Genomic DNA, 9,565 nt, shown 5'->3' with positions numbered 1-9,565 from the left:
GGACGCAACGCTCCGGGTTCAAAGGTTTAGCTGTGATTTCCAGCGGGACGCCGGAGCGCGATCACAGGAGCTCGTAAAGAGGAAAGGAGAGAGTTGCGTTTGATTTGGACGATGTTTCAGAAAGTTACAACCAGGATCCTCTTACAAGATCTCTCCCTCTCTCTCTCTCGGCCTCTGTCTGCAGCAGATCATGACACCTTTACATCCACATGCCCAGTAAACCCCTGGGACCAGTGACCAAGCGCGTAACACGCCCCACTGGCTCCTCTGTGGCGCGCCGTCTTGTGTAAACATATAAGTTTATTTAGTGTGAAGGGCCCGTGGAGTTGGATGCTCTTGCCCCAGTAGGAGATCTTCATAAAGGCTTGTCCTCCCTGCCAGAGACACATCAGATGAGAGGTGAGTTAAGGCCAGAGGAGACCGTACAACCACTCTAGATATATGGATCAATCTCACAGGTTTCAGACAGGTTGTATTTTACAACTTTACAATCATTTAATAAATGCAATTTCTTCAGTTAAAATATAAATATATATATATATATATATATATATATATTCTGTTTCTTCCCGAAAAAAACTGAGACAGACTAAATCCAGAAGAACTGCAGCAACGTCTCCAAGACGCTTAAAGAAACCTTCCTGTGTAAATATACCTGAAAAACTATGAGTGGACAAAACGCAAAGTGTGGTCACACCAAATATTGATTTGATTCAGTTGATAGAAGTTAATTGATAAATAAAGTCGATTTATAACATTATTTTTGAAAGCATCCTCACTTAACAGCATTTTTACACAAGTGGCTTAATCTTCTCACAGTATGTATGTTTGCAGGAAGGTTTTTTTCAGGCGTCTTGGAGACGTTGCCACAGTTCTTCTGGATTTAGTCTGTCTCAGTTTCTTCTGTTTCTTCATGTAATCACAGACAGACTCGATGATGGTGAGATCAGATCAGACCGGCTGTTGTCAGACTCCATGTGCATACAAAAATCTCACTGGATTATTATATTATATTATATATTGTATACAATTAATGGCCAAAAAAATGGCTTAAAACCATTTTCGTTTGTAAAAAATACTAATAGCCTAAGACTTTTGCACAGTACTGTATATATACCCAAAAGATCATGTCTCTTAAAAAAATAATATCAGGAAGAGCTTTTGAACTATTTCCTGTTTGAAGAGAAAAATTAAAGCACAAGGTTTTGGCAAACCTAAGGTTCTGAAAACATAATTATAGCACATTTAATATTGTATCGTCAAGGATGCAACCAAATATTCAAGACTGTAAAGATAAAATTGTATGAAATATCCACTAATTCAAATGTAGAGGATCAGACCACCTCAATTTCTATAATGGTCACAGCCTATTCATTTGAGTACAGCAGTGCATCACTGTTATCTAGTACAATACCAGTACGTGAAATAAGCAGTACAGACCCTAAAGGTTAAAGGTCATCTTTGTTCGCGTGAGCCCAGCAGGTGTTTGACTGCAACAACAATTACACAAAATCAACAACAAAACAAAATCAATGAAATGCCGGTGACATCTTCACCATCACAGTGAAATCAATATGATACTTCAGGAGAATAACAATGTTAGCATGAATAGATTCATAAACATCACTCACCTGACCAGTCGCAATCAATTAACCTTAACTACAGAACTGCATATTAACCAGTCATTCAATATAGAGTCTTATTTTGCATGAATCACCAAAAATAGGTTCATAATCTTTCATGAAAATGCATCTTTCTGCACCTCTGAATTGACCTTTATGTTATCTGAACTGGGAGATATTAACCAAGAATGATATTAAGCAACATCATAATATGAACCGATACTGAATCACATGGAAAGTGAAAGAGAAGTTAAACAAGGAACCTCAATGTCCTGCTGTAATGCTGCATCTTCATGATTTTGCAGGATCATAAGTCCTGATATCTGGACGGTGACTTCCTGGCCTCCCGGGACACTCGCGTCTTGTTTTGAGTCAGAGCTGTTTTTGGAGCGTGTCTCTGGGCTGTTGTCAAGCAGATGGAAGACATTAAGACAGACAGACAGCAGGTAAATCACAGAGAGCCAGTGCTAACCAAGAGCAGACACACACAGACACACACACACACACACACACACACACACACACACACACACACACACACACACACACACACACACACACACACACACACACACACACACACACACAAACTAGCTGTTAGATTACAGCTGCGCAGGAGGAAACGCTGAGAGCAGAGAACAGATACCAAGAACACTTTAAATACAAGCAGATGCTTATTTAAAGCACTTTTACACCACTAGCAATTGCACAAAATAATGATTGTTTCCAAATATGTTTCCTGTGTCTACCATTCATCATACTAACAATATCAATGGCTGTATGGATTATATCATATGGATTACTTATCAACGACTAATATGCATACTAAAATGTTTTTATATTCAAACAATGACACACATCAGCTTTAATACAGCAATGCATCTAAAAACAGTCCTTACTTTTAGTAAAATCAAAACCGCCTCACATGCCTTTCATAAAACAGCTGCGAAAAAAAGGATTATATTTAAATAATATTTTTGTTGCTATTACATTTCATTAAAATAATACAAACTTTAATTATTATTACTATATACTAATAATAATAATGACAATAGTTATATTATATTTTATTGAAATAATAAAAATGGTTAAATGTATAATAATGTATTATTATTATTAATAATACGAAATCTTCATTATTCTTCATGTATTCTTAATAATAATAATAATAATAATAATAATATAATACATATACATACTGTATAATATAATACAATATACAATTTAATGATTATTCATTTAAATCATACATTAGATTAGATAAATAATAAAAACTTAATTTATAATAAAAAATATTTATTATTTTTCATGTATACTTAATTATTTTAATAATAATAATAATGAGGAATACATTATTATTATTATTTTTATTAACGATTTAACACACACACACACACACGCGCACGCGCACACGCACACGCACACGCACACGCACACGCACACACACACACACACACACACACACATACACACACACACACACACACACACACACACACACACACACATTTATCCAGATCATGATAATATATCCAAATCATACATTACATTAGTTATATTAACTGTGGACTGTTTATGGAAATGGAAATTAGTACTTTAACAGAACATAAAATAAATTTCAACTGTGTTGTGTTGTTAATGACTTCAATCAATTCTTCAAACATATGCTTTACACTAATAGTTTTCCTTTCGAAGATGATTTTGAGCTGAATCTGAACATTTCACATAGAGCACAATCTACTAATGCTCAAATGTACAGGGTTCCTGAATATAAACAAGAACTGAATCTACCATAGGGAAGAAAGATGATTGAGCAACAGTGTCTGCCCTCCATCCTAATACTCACGTCTGGCCTATAAGCCGAGATAGCCATCAGAAATACATGAGGAGAGCGTCTGAACACTGATCCAGAGTCAGGGAGGTTTGTGAGGATCCAGCTGTGCTGAGCAGACTGTGAAAACCTCCCCGCCAAGACCAACACAAGAGGAGGGTCCCGAATACACCCGCACGCCATTGTGGAGCCCCGGCAGGCACTTCCCCTATCCCAGCATGCAACAGACTCCGTTCGCCAGGCTGACGGAGGGGAGGGGCGAGACGAGACGCTCGCTCTCCAAACTGTATTTATTCATTCCTTTGATTTTCAGGTGAGTGTATTCTTCTTACTTCCAGCGTTAGTCATTCTCTTTGTAGTGTCTGTTCATTTAAAGACGACGCCGGCTGAAAGATTTAGACCGGGCCTGTGAGCACGAGTCCCTAAAGAGAGAAATAATAGAGAATCATCACAAATCATTGATGATTTAGATGTTGGAATTTCTGGCAAGAGTTAGAAGAGGCCTTTTATATATCAGCCTACAATACAGAATACAGTCAAATATTTTATAACAATCACATCATTTCTGTACATTTCTTACATTTTAAAATGACAAATTATTTGTTAATGCATTTAAATAATGCAATTAAATGTATTTATTCAATTTATAACAATTAATATATATATATATATATATATATATATATATATATTTTTTTTTTTAACTGAATCCAATGTAGGCGCGTTCCAGTATTTGGAAGATCTTAATTGTCAAGAGTCAAATGGTCCTAAAAAATAAATTAATTATGCAAAATACAATCATGTATAATCTATAAAATATATATTTTTTGATTTTGAATTTAAGTTACTAAATAAAAATAAACATTTGATGTAAATATGTTTAGCAGTTCTGGCAAATATTTATTTAACTATAAAAAAAAAAAAGATTAAGGCTGTAGATAGATAGTTACAAATTAAAATGTTTTTTTTTTTGTTATTCATATTGATGCTCTTGTAATATTGTCTGCCAAATAAATTGATTTGAAACAGAAACTGATATAACGTGTACAGTCAGAGGCAGAGAAACAGAAAGTTAAAGTGAGTCAAAGAAACACATAATCACTGATTGTCTCTCGTCCCTCGTCTCTCTCTGCGCTGGATTGCTACTTTACCCCCCGAGGAGGTTCACAGTGGTCCATTGAGAGGTGGCTAAGCTAATCTTGATTGATTTTTTCTTGAACGGTGCACATCTCTTTCAGTGGTTAACGTGCTATATAATCTGTAGCCTGGGACCATGTTAATTCACTCAGCTGGACCAGAGAGAAACCATGGTGCCGTCATTCTGTGAGAGAAAGTAAACTCTATAGGTGAAGAATAAAGACACAGTGAGAGCAAATGGACCGTGCAACTCACTCTATGGTTTGTTTGCATTTGCTATTTGCGTTACTTGTGCATGATTGCACTTGAGAGCTGTAATTATGAGGCCTTAATAGCACACAAGAATGACATTAAGAGCACATCCATAGAGCTGATGGCATTAGTTGAATATCTGATCAATTTCAAAGTATAGAATAGAATCATTTCAGCACGAATGAGCAACTTATTACAGGTTCAGAGGATCCTGAGATGAAGCGTCGCGTTCAAGACTCGCTCCGGATGAGGATCAAACTGTTTCATACTTATTACTGTAATGCAGAAAAATAAAGAGAGAAATATGTTAATTCTGCAAGGATGCATTAAAGTGACAGTGAAGACATTTATAATGTTACTTTATAATGTTACCAAAGATTTCTATTTCAAATAAATGCTGTTCTTTTGAACCTCCAAAGAATCCTGAAATGTACGTATAATCATAAATGTTTCTTGAGCAGCAAATCATCATGTTAGAATGATTTCTGAAGGATCATGTGACCCTGAAGACTGGAGTAATGATGCTGAAAATTCAGCTTTGCATCACAGAAATAAATTACATTTTACAATATATTCACATTGACAATTAGTTAAATTAAATTTTAATAATATTTCACAATATTACTGTTTTTACTTGGTCAAATAAATGCAACTTTGGTGATCATATAAGATAAGATAAAAATCGTACCAACCCCAAACTTCTCCAAAGTCTCTTATGATCACCAAAGTTGCATTTATTTGATCAAGTAAAAAAGAAAATATATATAAAATAAAAAAATAAAAATATGTGTGTATATATATATATATATATGTGTGTGTGTGTGTGTATATATGTATCAATAGAGAGAGAGAAAGAGAAAGAGAGAGAGATTATTTGTCAAGAATTTAATGGCAAATGGTCCTAAAACTCATTATTTATTTATGCAAAATGTAATGTCTTTTGGTTTTGGGGTGAAACATGACTTGGACATGTTTTCATGAGGTTCACCTGGTAATCGGCAGGACAGAGTTCAAGTTTGTCGCGATGGCCTGACCTGGTCCGGGACTGACTCGCTCTTTCTCCATCACTCTTTCATTCGCCTCCTATGTGCCAGTTGGCAATCCTAGGCCAGGAATCTGTCAGTGTCGATTGAGCTGAAAGGGCAGGGTCCGGGCTAAAGCAGTCGCGCTGGTCCTGGGCCCACCATTTCTTCCAAACAAGCCTGGGAAAAAAAGAAAGAGAGAGAGAAAGAGAGAGAGAGCACATTCCAGCAAGTAGAGCTGCCAACACCCTCCACACACACACACACACACAACTAGGTTTTTTTGCAAAGGCGAGCCATGAATGAGATTAACAAAAGGGTCCTGTAAGAGCCCTTCTTGGCCGCCTTCCATGTCAACAGCTCTCGGGGTCAAAGGTCGCACTAACTACATTCATTCCCAGCAGACCCTGCTGCTCTACAACACAAGCTGCCCGAGTCTGGCAGTGGCAGAGAGAGCGGACAGAGAGAGAGAGAAAAGTTGAGTTTTTCCTCTTTCACTAATCCCCGGAGATATTCCAGATCTCTCCACATGTTTCTGCTGAATTAAAGCAATATCACACCTTGCAAATGGAACGGAAAGAAAAAAAAAAGACAGGACGGAGAGTAAAAAAAGAAAGAAAAGTGGATGGAGGCAGCAAAGAAAGAGGTGAAAAAGGAGGAGAGGGAAGGTTATTACTGCGTGCACATTTACAGCCTCTCACACATCGAGCCGAGCACCTGATTTCACTCAACGTGAAAAAGGCCCGGAGCTTTCAGCTTAGCTACATAAAAATGTCAGTCATTTAATAGATGCACAACACACCTGGGCTGACAAGCGGGATCATGTAATCCAATTACACAGAAACGCATTAGGTAAATAGCGTGAGGACTGATAACAATGTTAAATCGCTGCCAGATTCCACTGCCAAAGCCTCGGCCGGTGAGATTGTGGAAGTTATGGACGTGAGTTTGGATCTTGCTGGGAATGCAGACAATATTTTTAAGAAAGCAATGCTGTTTCACATACTAGCCACAGTCAAGACATTCACACAACTGGTTAAAAAGTTTGGAATTATTTAGAGTTTTATTGAAAAGATTTATAATGTTACAAAAGATTTCTATTTCAAATAAATGCTGTTCCTTGGAAAATCAGTTTCCACAAAATATAATTTGTTTTCAACATTGATAATCATAAATGTTTCTTGAGCAGCAAATCATCATATTATAATGATTTCTGAAGGATCATGTGACACTAAAGACTGGAGTAATGATGCTGAAAATTCAGCTTTCATCACAGGAATAAATGATAGTTTAACATATATTCACATAGAAAGCAGGTATTTTAAACTGTAATAATATTTAAATTGTTTAACTGTTTTTACTGTATTTCTGATCCAATTAATACAGCCTTGGTGAAGTCTTTCAAAAATATTGCAAAAAAATAATTTCCAAATTTTTGAACAGTAGTGCGTATTTATGTATTTGGCAGACAATTTGCATTTCATTTCAGGTATATTTATTCATACATTCCACTGTAAATCAAACCCATCACCTTTGCATTGCTAGCATCATGGTCTACTGTATGAGTTTCAAACATGCAGAACATACAAAACTGCTGAGATTCAGATGCACATCACTCTTACAGGAGTCTGAGCGTATGCACTCAAACACTATCAGGATTACATGCTTGCCTTCTGTCGATCACGGTGGTCTCACATGCAACACTTTTGTAAGTCACTCAGTACAACAGCGTCTGCTAAATGCCTTAAATATTAATGCATAACAGTCTGGAATGGAAACTTAGAACGCAAATGTAAAAACTAAGAGCAGTCGCAGTTCAGCTGTATCAGATGCACATCTCACATTTCAAATTTCAGTTTCAGGAAGACTGTGTAGTAGAGTACCAAAAACATATAAAATGTCCACAAATTTGTTTTTAATATAATTTAGTTCTGTGAGGTGTATCTCTAGGCACATACACAAACTAAAGGAGGGTTAAGAGTGACATATGTATTTAAATCTAGAAGTGAATGAAAATGTGCATTAGTGACACTATGAATTTATTATTATGCATTATGCTTTAATCCCAAGTATTTACATTGCATTCAATGCATTTAATCAATTCATGGGAATCAAACCCATGGCCGAATGCAATGCAAAATCTGTTTTCTGGAAGCGATTACACACTTCAGAAGAAGAGTGACGCTTATTTAGCGCTGTATTTGTTTCTAAATCTTTGTGAGAAATCTAAGACACATTTCTACTGTAATCTACTTCACAACCAGATCATCTCCTGTATGTACTGTTACTTACGTACATGCACCCTTGAACGCATTTTAACAAATTATATACAGTAATACATACACACACACACACACACATATATATATATATATATATATATATACTTGTTTTGCTATTTTATTGCTATTTATTTGTACTATTTTCTGCTCACTGATGATAAAGTTGAATCTAATAAAAAAAATCGAATCTCATCTCAAAATCTTAAAATACTAAATTACTTTCTAAAGTAAATTAACTGAGCATCTCAGTAGAGACTGTAACAGTGACATACAAGTGAATCAGAAATCAATACTCTTGTTAAATCATTTTCACTACGGTCTGAGTGCACCTGACATTGAATCTAAAAGCGAGCATCTTCTCAAAGAAGACAGAAAAGAAGAAAAGAAGACCGAGAGAGAAACGGCTGCTAGTAAGAGAAGTAGAAGATAAAAAAGAATCGGCCATGGGGGGAGGGGAGGGGAAGGTGCCAGGGGGAATCACAGATTTCTTTTTCATTTTATCCTTGATCTCTTTCTTTTTCTCTTTCAGTGAGATCCAGAGCCCCTCCCCAGCCCCCCCGCAGAGCCCCAGCCGAGAGCAGCGCTACACGGGCACAACCCCGGCCAGCTGCAGGGTCCTCTGGAGCTCCACGCAGAGAGAGAAACATGTGTGAAAGAGAGAGAGAGAGAGAGAGAGAGAGAGAGAGAGAGAGAGAGAGAGAGAGAGAGAGAGAGACTTGATGACAGGCAAAGTTTTTTTGGGGGGATTCGCCACTCAAAGACACAACAGAGAGAAGCGGAGTGCTAAAGTTTCAAAGACGCAGAGCTGAAGGATTTCCACTGGGCTGGACTTCCTCTCTGGAAGTTAGCAAGAGGTCAAACGTCAGCCAATGATGTATCTTACAGTCAAACACCCAATAACCAGCCGGGAACCATCCAATCTCGGCACACGGGACATGACAGATAGGGAGATCACTCGACACTGACAGGACGAGGGAAAAAACACTATGAGCAAATGTATCTAAATTGCAATGGCAATAAATAATGGCAATACATGCATGCATTTACTTACACGACAATTTTTTTTTTCTTTTAAGGCTCTCTTTCAAGTTTAAAGGTAAACTGTGCAGTTTCTTCCCATTAAAGGGCTTTTTAATATGAAGAAGCAACTGTTTTCTACACTGATAATAATCATAAATGTTTCCCTAGCAAGTTAGAATGATTTCTGAAGGATCATATGACACTGAAGACTGGAGTAATGATGTTGAAAATTCAGCTTTTGTCACAGGAATAAATTGCATTTTAAAATATATTCAAAAAGTGAATATTGCTGAATGAACATTTAATTGGCCAATCAGACACAGTCATCAGCTGACGCAAATTTAAGGCATATGTTGATTTCATTACTGACACTTTCAAACCTGTTTGTTTTAGTGACAT

At 36.6% G+C, this 9,565-nt stretch overlaps 2 long non-coding RNA genes across 2 annotated transcripts in view; one reads left to right on the top strand and one right to left on the bottom strand.

Annotated features, from left to right (window-relative positions):
• The window catches only part of LOC143715233 (uncharacterized), a 31,888-nt gene extending 25,811 nt beyond the window's left edge, over window positions 1-6,077 (bottom strand). The window contains exons 1-6 of the long non-coding RNA XR_013195695.1: window positions 5,831-6,077; window positions 5,040-5,117; window positions 3,469-3,875; window positions 1,886-2,024; window positions 1,441-1,490; window positions 1-374 (exon numbers count right to left, since the gene is read on the bottom strand). The exon at window positions 1-374 is cut by the window's left edge and continues 503 nt beyond it. This is a non-coding gene — a long non-coding RNA (uncharacterized LOC143715233). The remainder of the gene's footprint in view (window positions 375-1,440; window positions 1,491-1,885; window positions 2,025-3,468; window positions 3,876-5,039; window positions 5,118-5,830) is intronic.
• The window catches only part of LOC143715234 (uncharacterized), a 9,530-nt gene extending 721 nt beyond the window's left edge, over window positions 1-8,809 (top strand). Inside the window, exons 2-5 of the long non-coding RNA XR_013195696.1 lie at window positions 188-399; window positions 1,928-2,068; window positions 3,419-3,766; window positions 8,676-8,809. This is a non-coding gene — a long non-coding RNA (uncharacterized LOC143715234). The remainder of the gene's footprint in view (window positions 1-187; window positions 400-1,927; window positions 2,069-3,418; window positions 3,767-8,675) is intronic.
• The last annotated feature ends 756 nt before the right edge of the window (window positions 8,810-9,565 follow it).

The sequence above is a fragment of the Siphateles boraxobius genome, unplaced genomic scaffold, assembly GCF_051911475.1.
Source record: "Siphateles boraxobius isolate OS27281-9 unplaced genomic scaffold, OSU_SipBor_1 57, whole genome shotgun sequence".
NCBI classification, from domain to species: Eukaryota; Metazoa; Chordata; class Actinopteri; order Cypriniformes; family Leuciscidae; genus Siphateles; species Siphateles boraxobius.
Note: the sequence above shows the minus strand (reverse complement) of the source record. Positions and strands in the feature narration are given on the sequence as shown.